The sequence below is a fragment of the Chionomys nivalis genome, chromosome 5, assembly GCF_950005125.1.
Source record: "Chionomys nivalis chromosome 5, mChiNiv1.1, whole genome shotgun sequence".
In the NCBI taxonomy this organism is placed as follows: Eukaryota; Metazoa; Chordata; class Mammalia; order Rodentia; family Cricetidae; genus Chionomys; species Chionomys nivalis.
Genome location: NC_080090.1, coordinates 56440756 through 56453673, shown reverse-complemented (window position 1 = coordinate 56453673; position 12918 = coordinate 56440756).

Genomic DNA, 12918 nt, shown 5'->3' with positions numbered 1-12918 from the left:
AATTTAAATTACCATGGAAGATACTATAATGTTTCTTTCCCGTGATTCCCCTTAAATAGTCTGCATTTAGCAGCAACATGCTAATACCTGTGCAGGACTTTAGCACTTTATATAAGTTTCCTTGGCCATTCTTCCAGCATTTTTTTCTTTGAAAACTTTAATTTGCATCTATATTAATCACGACGGATTTTGTTATGACATTTTCATGTATGGCAATATATTTTGATCATGTTCATTCCCCATTATCCTCTTTTGTCCCATTACCATGATTATTATTATTTTTTCTAGTGCTATGGATGCAGTAATGAGCAAAAGAGGCAGCCCCAACTTTCCGTGCAGTCAGTGGGAGTGAGAGTAGTCTGTAAAATAAAGACACGATATGCCAGGCAGTTGGAAGAGTGGGTGGCGACTATAAAGCACCCAATAGGGAAAGCTTTAGGGAGTGTGCTGAGGGGATGGTAGGGCAGTGTTGGCCACATAACACAGGTGGCCAGGAAAGGTTTCAGCCTGAACCATGCACCTGAGGACATGGGGGAGCAAATTAGGTGGGTACCTGGGGAGAGGACTTTGCAAGGAGAAAGAAGGGGGCAAATGCCCTTGCTAGAGAGAGGCTGCTGGGCATGGCTGAAGATCGCAGCATAGACCAGAGTGGCTGGATGGAGCAAAAGCAACAGTTGGTGGCAGGTAGACGAAAGGTAGAGAAAGGTTAGCTGAGCAAAGCATGGGGTTGGAGACCCTGGTGAGCACACAGATTTCAAAGGCTCCCATTTTACAGATCAGGACATGCGCAAAGCAGAATTCTACAGTCACCCAGCACCCAGTGCCACAGAGAGATTTAGATCCAGAATCCCAGAGTCCAGATGTGTTTCCTGTTCTTTTTCACCTCCGTCCTGAGAATCTTTCCCTTTTAGTCTGGAACAGATGCTGCAGATAAGCATTCTGTAGCAACTATATATCTCGACACACATTTAAAAAGAGTAAACAATAAAAATCCATATGGGTGGTGTTGGGAGAAGCAAATATAAGATACTGCATGTGCTGAAATTTAAAATCTAGACAACTGAATGGTTTATCTGTGATAAGCTGAAAGGAAGCTGTGGTGACTTCTGGAAAATCTGACCACAAGGGCTTGTTAAACAGCCAGAGACCCAAGAGGCCGGTGGAAATCCAGGCAAAGAACAGCCAGGTCAGTGGGCTCAGATGGCATAGAGGTGCTCTGTACTTTTAGTCCAGATGAGCATCTGAAATGCTTGCAGCGAAAATATCCTACATTTGGCTCAGGTCCTTCAAACACGGCTGGAGAAGCTGGATGAAGTTAAATATCTCTTTCCTACAGTGCTTCAAAATTCTGGCAAATGGGGTTGGCCAGTCACTTGCTACCCCCAAATGCCCTGACCTGTAGTCACATTTTCATTTGAGCTTTGGGACTATGCATAGTCTAGTCGTTATTGAACTTGACACCCACTCATTCATATACTGTCTGCTGTGTGTGTTGATATCCTTTCTGCAACGTGCACTCCAGATATCTCCTCCCCATACAGGTCCAAGTCAAGTCGACTGTCTTCATATGGAAACAAGTTGGCAGTACAAGTTGACCCAGACGGGTGGATTAGGTGTACAGAAGTTTGAGGCTCTCTGTCTTCAAAGGGATGACTAGATCCAGTACTCGCCATCAGCTCTCATCGACGAGCAAACTCTAAGGAACGGCAGGGCAGCACGGGGGTTACAGCATGGTGGATTATAAGCCAGAGGCACTCGGACATTCCGAGTTTTAATCTCCCTTGCTAGTTTCCAAGTTTATCACAGTCATCATTTGTATGTGAAAACCACTTCCAACCCAACACAGGTTTGGACAGCGACCTACAACTGTTGAAAAAGGTCAGATGTGAGTGAGCAATCCAGGAAAAATATGAGTATCATTCTGATAAGCAGGGCAGGGTGCTGCCTGAGGAGCCTGTCCCGACAGGTCCTGGCCACATGCTCGGCCATGTGAAAGACCAGCTGGGCTTGTGGCTTCCTCTGTATCACAGCTTCAGGAATTCCAAGAAGAGCCTCTCTCTTCAAAGGAGCCCGCCTCTCCTGATTCTTGTTGCTTAATGTTTCTTTCATGTAGAGGCAAACAGATGAATACAATTTGAGGTAAAACCGAAAAGTATAATTAACAAGTGGGAACAAGAAGCCACAGAAGGAGCAACGTCTTAGTCTAAAGTCACTGGAGGGGCCAGCCAAACCTTCCATCATTTTAAGATAATGTTGTCTTGAAGGTGGGGGACAGAAGTGGTGATAGGGTGTCCTATGAGTTTATGAGGTTAGATCGAGTCCACCGAATAACTCAGAATCTTTCCTTCTTAATGCCCCAAAGCATCACAGCCCTGTAAATGTCCCCTTGCCATAGGATTCAACTTATTTAGAAGAACCAGGGAATAGGCGTAGATAACTTTGGGAAGGAGGCCTTATTTGTCTATACAGTTTCCCACAGGGGCGAAAGGGAAGAGGTTTTCACATCGTTTCCGCTCATCTTTACAACAGTGACAAATCACTGGAAACTCAGAGGCGTAAGGTGCAAAACCAAAGAAAGAAGGTAAAACTTGGCTGTGTTGAAGTCTGATTACAGGGATGATAACTCAAAGACAAAGAGATCGTTAGCCCCAGGAGTCATTTTAGGAACCCTCTGTGCAGAAACTACTTATTCCGCATTTCCCAGCACTGGTCTGGAACCCCGCACACAGGAAGTGTGTGAACGACTCACAAGTGAAGGTCAGAGGACAGCCTTGGGTGCTGGTGTGGAGCCTCCTGTCATTCGTTGCTAACTGGCAACCTTCTCCACCTGTGGTCTCCTCAAAGGCATGCTGGGATTACAGACACGTGACACCTCATACAACTTTAATGGGTTCTGAAGGTCAGAATTCCAGTCCTCACACTCACGTGGCAAGTACTTTAGCCACCGACCCATATAATATAAGCGGGTGATTGTTCCCAAAGGTGTTGTGAAGCATGAAGTCCATTGATTGAGATCCTTCAAACATTTTCAACAGCCAATTTTGCTGTTGCTATGACAGGCAGGAACACAGAGGACTCCTTTACAGACTATACACATTAGCATTTTCCAGGTCTATCCTACCTGGACTTCCTGAATTATGTAAGCAGTATAGTCCTCGGGGGTAGGTAATTCAGAGGTTGATGTAAAGTCGAGTAGATAGTCACCCCTGTGGGGCTTCTCCATGACTGTCACTCATAAGTATTCATAAACTCTGGGACCCCGGAGACAGTGTGCTATATGAAAGAGGCAGAGGACCGTGGAAAGACTGTATAGCTAGAATATTAAAGCACAGAGTTTCTCATTCAAAGTTCAGTTTTACCTTTTTCTTAGTTAAACATATTTAGTTAACTATCTTTGCAATTTCTTTGGTTTTCTGCATTAGCCCTCGGCAACTCATTTCCTGTTTCCCTCTCCTTTTCCACTCTGGATGCTGATACTTACTCGGTGTGGGATTCTCTGGGCGGGGTACTTCAATTAACTGTGTTAAACTGTAGATGTGTCTCCTGCCTCTGTAAGGTTACAAGCTAAGGTTTCAGTATAATCATTGTTATTTGTGTTAAAGAGACTGACCTAAACTGACCACTAGAGATTTCAGCCATAGAATTTGTTTGATATCAGGCTATAACTAAGTTGATCAAGGAGCAAAACTGATTGATTATTAAACAATTTACTGACCAATGGAACAGAAATATAAGGGCATTTTCTATAATTGTTCAATAATGGAAATAGAATAAATGTTATGAGCATTATAACCAATTTCAAGATGATCTTTTACACTAAAAGAATAAAAATAAAAAACAAAGATTTCCTTTTATTTTCTTAGATGGAGGCAGACAAGAATGGCCAGTGAATGTAAGGACAAAGATCTGTGTGCTGCTTTTGGAAGGAAGGAAAATGAATAACTAATTATGACGGACTTAGGATGTTTGTTCTAGGAGAGGAAGAAAGGGAGGAAGAAAGAGAGAAGAGAGGCACGTAAGGCCTCTGCAAACATAGGACGTGTGTGTGTGTGTGTGCGTTTTGTTGTGATGTATTTTGGTGACCTCCAAAGGAATCTTAGCCTTTTGAAATTTTGGATAATTATTTAACTCATATTTGTAATATAAGTAATATTCTACTGCAATAAGAATCCAGGTGTAAACAGAGAAAATAAGTAATTAATTAACTTAAGGAAAATGCAGAATGGTGTTGCTGTGCTTGTGGTGGGGGGGATAATTAAGGATGATATCAAAGCACAGAACCTGATGGGATTCCAAAAATGTTGCAGGCCAGTCCAGAAAGGGTCCTGCCATTCTCTGGTCAGAGCGAGCCTGAGGAAGGTGAGCACCATACTTCACATATATTTCTGGAAAGCAATGGTTGTAGCCTCAAGGAATAACTAACTCCCAGAGTGCAGCTTTGCAGAGGCCCTGCTTTGGTCATCACTGCAGTCCCACATCTGTACAGAGTAGGTTGCGATCAGTATTAAGTATATGAATATATAACTCATTGTTTTATATTTGTTTCAAAAACAATTGCAACAGTGCAAAACTGCTAACTAAGCTATGGAGTTTTTTTTTTTTTTGTCAATATGGTGATAATGAATCATTTATTGGCTACATAGAGCAATGTGTCTACTAGCAAAGATTTCTATTAATACTGCCCTCTAATAATTTTACTCCTCAGCAAAATCCTTTTGTGAGTATAGAATTTCCCAAGGTAAGAGCCCCTAGATAACAGGGAGTGAATGGAGAGGGAAGAAGGGATAAACCAGCACACCATTGTAAAAATGACTTATGCAGTTTCTTTTTCACATTTTTTTTTTTTTTTTTTTGAGACAGGGTTTCTCTGTGTAGCCCTGACTGTCATGAAACTCACTCTGTAGACCAGGCTGGCCTTGCTCAGAGATCTGCCTGCCCTACCTCCTGAGTGCTGGGATTAAAAGTGTGTGCCACCATCACCCAACAAATCTCTTCCTTTCATGTCTTACTGCACCATGAGAAATCTCACAGAAGGTCTGATAGAGCTAGCTCTGCAACTTGCCTTTTGTAACCTGTAGCATGAGTGAATCTGGCTTTTGATGTCTTTATGCACGAAATATGAATAATCAAATGTGTCATTAGGAGAAGCCCATTGAAGATAAGATTTCAGATGAAGTCCCATCCTGATTCTGTGTTGGGAGTTTTCTAGCTAAGCAATCTGTAGCCAATGTCACTGCTGGGAAAGGGTTTGGGAGATCAGGAAATTGCAAGGTTCTACTGTCTTTAAGACAGTCATCTGAACAAGAGTTCCAAATACTCAACTTGGATGCCTTCAGCCTAGCAGAAGTGGTTGGAAGGAACCAGAGTAGAATCCCAGCAGTGTAGGCTTTAGCCTGTTTGGAACGGTAGGTGCTGTCAATATACAAAATTCACAGGATAGAATCCAGTACAGCAGAAGCACTTGCTGGATGCTGCCTACTAAGGAGTATTTTCACTATAGTCTTCCTGCTACGAGAATCTCTGTTCCCATGGTTGCATTCCTAATGGCAGTGAGGATGCTAAATTTAAGTTACAAGAAGTGTGACGAGAATGACTAGGATGAGGTGGGCCTGGGCAAACTGGAGCACACCTGCGCCATAGAAAAGCAGCCATTGCAAATCAAGTGTTTATAAAACACTACATACTCAAAGTCAAGCCAAAACAAGTCAAAACAAAAATACATCTTGCCGCTGGACTGTGAGTTGGTTTTGCCAAGGCTTACCTTAAGCCTTTTTCCAAATCCCCACCCTGTAAGACATTCCAGTCGTAGCAGGAAAGGACTGGATTTGCTGTGTCCTCACAGAAGGGCAACTATGCCAGGCTCTCTGGGAAACTATAATAGACAGTGTTGGGGGTGACTTTTAAGGGACTGTCTGTCTCTTGTTCTCTGCCTACATTGTTTTTTTCTAAAGGCTGCTCCAAACTAGGATCCTGTAGGTGCTGTGGTTGACTGTGCTCCGCGTGTCCTCTAACCTCAATTAGAGTTTGTGATGTAAGTGGTGGCACAATGCGGTGGAGACCGGGTGTTTGCATTTGTTCAGCGCAAGTGTAGTTGTTAGCACGACCAAATTCTACATTGGGTGCTAAGGGATCCTATTGAGGAACTCTCTCTCTCTGTTCTCTCTCTCTCTGTGTTTTCTCTCTCTCTGTTCTCTCTCTCTCTCTCTCTCTCTCACACACACACACACACACACAGACACACAGAGGAAGAGACAGAAAGTCACAGAGACAGACAGACGAGAGAAAGGAGAGAGAGAGAGAGAGAGAGAGAGAGAGAGAGAGAGAGAGAAAGACTTTTTTCAAATTAAAACATCATTCATTCCTCCTAGAGAATGCACAGGCTCATGAAAACACCTTCTGCATTTCTGTGTCTCTTAAGCGAGTGAGCTCATCGCTTTGTCTGGACCCCTAACATCCCCTCCTGCCTCACACTGCTCTGGCCCTGCTGCTGAAGCATTCAGTCCTATGCCTGCTGTGTGTAGTTCCGTGCTTAGTCCTCGAAGGTGGATGTCTGTGTACAAGAGGAAAATAAGAACGGTCCTGAGGACAGGACATGCCTTCAAAGAGCTCTTACATACCTAGGGCAGAATAAGATGTTGGCCTCTGAAGACGAGACTCGGTGCTTTGGGTGGAGAGAAGAGATCTGGAAGAAGAGTCTGAGATCACAGAAAACCCTGTGCGCTTTCTTTAAAACTGCGGATTGAACCTAACACCTAAGTGTGCCAGGCAGGTGCGCCCCTGCCAAGCTCCGTGCTAGCCCCGTAGCTTTATACTGTACAATTCTTGTTTGTTTTGTGCGTTGTGTTCTCTTTATTATTTTTTTAAAAATAATTAACATTTTGATTCTTTTCTTTCCAGACCCACTTTTTACTTTGTTGGGCTAATTTTATGTTTTTGCTTTCATTTGATTCTGTATTCTGGGGACATAGCTCAGGGGGAGAGTATTTGTTGATCCTTTCCCATCATTGTAATAATGACAATAACACTATGGCCTAAACTTCCCTGTATATCATTATTTTTGTATAATATGTTCAATACTGGCTATATAATATTTTATCATATAAATGTACCATAGTCTAACTAAAGCCACATTTACATGTGTGTGTGTTAAACCTGAAACTTGTTTTTTGTTGATCCTCCTTTCTTCCCCTTCATGTCCTTGCCAACTGTGTACCCATCCATTTCCAGCAGCCTCCTTCCTGTCTTCTTGACACTTATTCTATTATTCACCCATTTTTTCTATACTTTTCTCTCTCTCTCTCTCTCTCTCTCTCTCTCTCCCCCCCCACCTCTCTCTCTTGTCTCCTTTTATAATTCCCTGGCTTATATATACATACATTTATCTGCATATAAGAGGACATGTTTTCTTTATTAATATAGTTTCCAGGTTCACTAATTTTCCTTCAACTTTCATAACCTTTCTGCTTTCTGTAGCAGAATGAAGCTTTGCTGTGTCTGTGCACCACACTTTCACTATCTGTTCATGAACATCTGGGCTGACTCCTTTCCCTTGCTGCTGTGGATGGAGAAGCAATGAACACAGTGTCAAAAGACATGGAGTCCTGTATGTATGCGTTCAGGATCAGAATAGAAGGGCCATACAACAGCTTCATTTTAAGCGTTCTGAGAAAGCACCATACAGCTGTCCACAATGGCTACACCAGTTCACACTCCTCCCGGCAGTGAGTAAGGCTTTCTGTTTCCCTCAGCGGTTGATGGTCTTTATTTTCTTGATAATAGCCATTTAGACTGGGGTGAGACAGAATCTCAAAGCAGTTTTAATTTGCATTTCCCTGAAGTCAAGCCAGACTTTTTAAGCAGCTACTGTGGGGTTTCAGATACCAATAATAAATGCTTCACTCTGTTCATTTTTAAAGGAGCGAAAAAAGAGGAAAGACACTGTCTCTGGAGGTACTGGAGCTGCCGCTTAGGTTAAAGACATCATAGAAGTGGGGCCTGTGTTGTAGGGCAAGGTGTGTGATTAAAGTGTGTCCACGGTCTGCTAGGGAACAACACGAAGCCCTTTTCCTGCAGGCTGCTTTCAAAAGGCAAGAGAACCCAGCTGAACACTCGGGATTATTTTGAAAGCCGAGGCAAATGGCACTTTTGAGAACTGAATCGGCCTCCGTTTGTTCAAGGGAAGGTGGGTGGCTTCAGCTGCCTAGGAAACAGGCTTTGAATACGTGCTTCCTGGAATTCTCGATGCTTCTCTCCTGAAAAGGTCCTTCGCGTTCCTGATGGCGGGTTCTTATTATCTGGCGTTTACAGTCCCCATGCTTTTGCTAACATCCCCTGGGATTTTTTTTTCCATACCAGTAAGCCTTTGTAAAGTTCTGCGTCTCTTCAACACTAGGCTAAGTTCCAGGCTTCCCTCGGGCCCCCTCCTCCTCCTGCCTCTGGGCCCTTCTCCCACCTACCAACCTTGTGTAGACTTAAGAAGAAAATCCAGCTTGGAAGTTGAAATTCTAACGCAGTTAGATAAAGCCACACCCAGAGCACCTGCTACTGCATCTCTGGATGCTGTTCGGGAAGGCAATGCAGGCCATGGGTGTGCACTGGGGTATTAGAAATAAAGCAAACACAGTTGTTACTGGTTGAACTGGACCCAGATGAAGGCCCGGCTCAGATCAAACTTGTACTAAATGAAGTAAAAATAAGAAAATGCTCATTCAGATCTGGGTTTTGGAAAAGAAAGGACTCAGCAGAAGAAAGTCTAGAAAGAACCTCTTTTTTTTTTTTATTATATATTTATTTGTTCAGCAAATCTTAAATATATTTCAGTATGGGTGACCTGTAAGATTTCTCTTTCTCAGCAAGGAGTAGCTGAGTACTTGACCAGGCTGGGGGGAGCTGTATTCTGTAGGAAAGTTGGGCTTGTCTACCTAGCTGGGAAAGATGAGATGGTTAGATACTGTTGAGTGCCTAAAAGAATATTTATCCTAAGACGGTAAGAACATCACAGGCCTTTTGGTTCAATGAGCCTGCCACGGTGGATCAGCCAAGGTAAGCAGTAACAGGAGACGTACCCAGGGAGACTTTGTGTGGGGATTCTGCCTGCTCCATCCTGTGAACTCACATATGTGCAGCGCATGCCCACACAGGGTTTCCATAGATGAGAATCTGGACATCTTCCATGGAGGCAAGTCACAGGTAGGTATTATGCTATATTGTAGGGAAAAACTCCACAGGCTTCTGGAAGCTGCTGTTTCTAAAAGTGCCTTGGCTTCTCAGTTGGCCTACACAATAGCTAAAAGCAGGTTGAAAGCCTGCCATCTCTGCCTTCATTTTGTGTCTGACAAGAAAACACTATAAATGTTAGGAAGCATGGGCTGTTGCAGGGTCTTATCATTTGGCTTATCTCAGAAATAAGATAGGCAACACAGATCCTAGATCGTTATTTCACAAGAACAAGACATATTAAAGCCTGAAAATTATGTATCATTTGTTTTATGGCAGGCTGAATAATATTTTTAATGTACCCAGGGAGTTTCCTATATGTAGAATCATTATTTTGCAGTAAGTATGCATCCTTTAGTTAGTATTAAATAATCATTTTAATATTTTGTATTTGTTTATAAGTAATGTTTCCATATGATTACCACCTTTCTCCAGTTTCTTCAGCTCCTTGAGAATTTTGCAGAAGTAGGTTCCAGATGATAATATAAATTGGGAATATAGGTAGCATGTCCATAAAGAATCAACCAGAATTAGACTTATGTTTGCGCTCCATGTTGAGAAGCTAAGTGTTTTCGGTCAGTTACTAAAGCCGTTTCAGCTCACAGGAATGAGGTTAATTATCTACCTGATTGCCTGCCTTGAGCCTTACTGGAAAGAATATGTGTGAGACACTTAGCTTCAGCAGCACACGCTAACAGACTGCATTTATGAATGTGTTAGTATAGATCTATGTACATAGCAAGAGAAATGTACATAAAGTTTGTAGATTCTAAACTGTCTAATTTGCTATACAACATGATAAAATATGGGCTTTTAAAATTAAATATTGTGGCTAGAGAGATGGTGCAGTGGTTAAGAGCTCAAACTGATCTTGCAGAGGACCAGAATTTGCTTCTCAGAACCCATATTTGGTAGCTCACAACTGCTTGTAACTCAAGATAGGGAATCTAATACCCTCTTCTGGTCTCTTTGGTTGCCTATACTCATGTGTACATACCCCCTAAACACATACGTACATATATACATAGTTACATAGAATAAATATTTTTAAAGTAAAATTAATTATTAAAGATATTTAATAATATACTAATAAATATATGTTTCATACTATATCATCTATGCAGAAATAAAATCAGCCTCATTTATCATGTATTTGTGTCTAGGCAGCATATCAATGGTACAATAACAAACTAATGGAAAACATACTGCATTGCGATTGTATGTTATAACTAGTGTTTATTGCCATGTTTTATGTTTGACTTATGCAGTTTCTATATTTGTGATAAGAAATTTCTACAATTACTAGATGTTGCTAGTAAAATGCAATTGTTCTTCCTTTTGAATTGGAGAAAAGACTACAATTTCCAGGGATGCTGTTTACAAAAGCTGATGCTCAAAGGGATATTAAAACACAAATATTGTGCTCATGTTCATCATGGAGTTCCACAGGCCTTTAGTAATTTCTAATAAACACATACAGGAAGTCTTAAAATCAACAATGTATAATTTACAAGTCTTTTGTGTCAAAAGTGACCATTCTCAAATGTGTATTAGCCTTGGATGGAGGGGATAGCTAGCTAGTGCAGCACACCCCTGCCATGCCTCCAGGGCATGCTGGTGCCATTCTGGCTTGCTATATGGCTGCAGTTGAGTGATAAGTGCCCACGGAAGTCCAGCGAACCTACAACCTGTAAGAAAACAAGATGCGTATTATCTCAAGACAGAGACGTCTACTATGTACCACTAAACAACCAGATTCCTAGCATACTGGTAGGGTTTATAATTCCAATTTAAATTTGTTTACTAAATGACTTAGATGTGTGATTGTTTTTTTTATATGATAAGCAGAAGAGAAGTTTACCATATCTATACTCAACATTGTGGTGTGGCAAGGCCATAGAGTCACCGTAGCCACTGGGATTAGTGGTACACGCCTTTAATCCAGCACTAGGGTGGCAGAGGCTGGCAGATCTCTGTGAGTTCAAGGCCAGCCCGATCTACATAGTGAGTTCCAGGACAGCCAGAGCTATGTAATGATACCCAGTCTTGAAAAACACAAAAACAAATGAGTCATCATAATGTAAGAGTAATCACTAAATGGTACATTTATAAGAACAATCTAAATATTTGGTAAATTTCTATTAGAATTATTAATGAAGCAAATAAAATAGGTTGAATTTATTGGTTCTGCACAATATGTTTATGAGCACCAATTCACTGTTATTTACTCAACTTGCATATAAATTTTCACAAGTAATGCTAGAATTTTCTAGACTGAGAGCTAGAATAACAAAATTTGTAAGTAGAATAAGACACTTTAGAAACACTAGCCTTAAACCGGGCAGTGGTGGCGCATACCTTTAATTCCAGCACTTGGGAGGCAGAGGCAGGTGGATTTCTGTGAGTCTGAGACCAGTCTGGTCTACAGAGTGAATTCCAGGACAGGCACCAAAGCTATACAGAGAAACTCTGTCTCGGAAAAAGAAAGAAAGAAAGAAAGAAAGAAAGAAAGAAAGAAAGAAAGAAGGAAGGAAGGAAGGAAGGAAGGAAGGAAGGAAGGAAGGAAGGAAGGAAGGAAAGAAGGAAGGAAAGAAGGAAGGAAAGAAGGAAGGAAAGAAGGAAGGAAAGAAGGAAGGAAAGAAGGAAGGGAGAAAAAGAGAGAAAGAAAGACTAGGCTTTAAAATTTATTTCAAACGCAAGCATGAGGAGAAGACCCAAAGTGACTACAAACTGCTTTACACGTGTGGTCATCAGCCCACTTTTTAGGAGCAGTGGTGTTCCTCTGCTGTCAAGTATTTGAACAAATACTGGGGGATAAAATGAATTCCCAGACGGTCCTGTTTCCATGTTTTGACAAAAAACATAGCTAGTCTTTTCTTTCTCAGACTTTACGTGCAGGAAAGTCAGGGAGGGGCTCTTTCCATCAAGGTTAAGACTATTTGGTGAGGGTTTCTTGGCTCTTTAGCGTGCCTTCACTCTAGTTCTTAAAAACAAATACTAAAACCAGGTCCAAGGAAGTGTTCTGGAAGGCGATCTGCTGGTTGTCTGACTTCACAGTGGGGGACTTCAGACTGAAATTCATCGGTAAGTTTTTAAACTATTAGTTTTGGCTACAGAAAGGCTATATCCCAGTTCACACCCCACCCAGGAGTTCTATTCCACATAGACTGACAGAGGCTCCTCTAGAATGTGTTCACGGGTGGACTGGCTGGCTGTGTATCAGCTTCACCAAGCTGGAGTCATCAGAGAGCAAGGAGCCTCAGATAAGGAAATGTCTCCATGAGATTTTCTCAGCTGTAAGGCATTTTCTCAGTTAATGATCAGTGTGGGAGGGCCCAACTCTGGTGGGTGGTGCCATCCCTGGGCCGCTGGTCCTGGGTTCTATAAGAAATCAGGCTGAGCAAACCATGGGAAGCAAGACAGTAAGCAGGACCCCTTCATAGCCTCTGTATCAGCTCCTGCCTCCAGGATCCTGCCCTGTTTGAGTTCCTGTCCTGATTTTCTTCAGAGGCGAACAACAATGTGGAACTGTAAGCCAAATAATAAACCCTTCCCTCCCCAACTTGCTTTATGGTCATGGCAAGACTTAGCAGCAGTAGAAACCCTGAATAAGACAATGGCCTTTCCTTCCCACTGTGTTCCACACAGTCATGCGTGGTCCCAGGTGGCCTGGGACCAAACACTGTGTGTTTGCTTACTGTC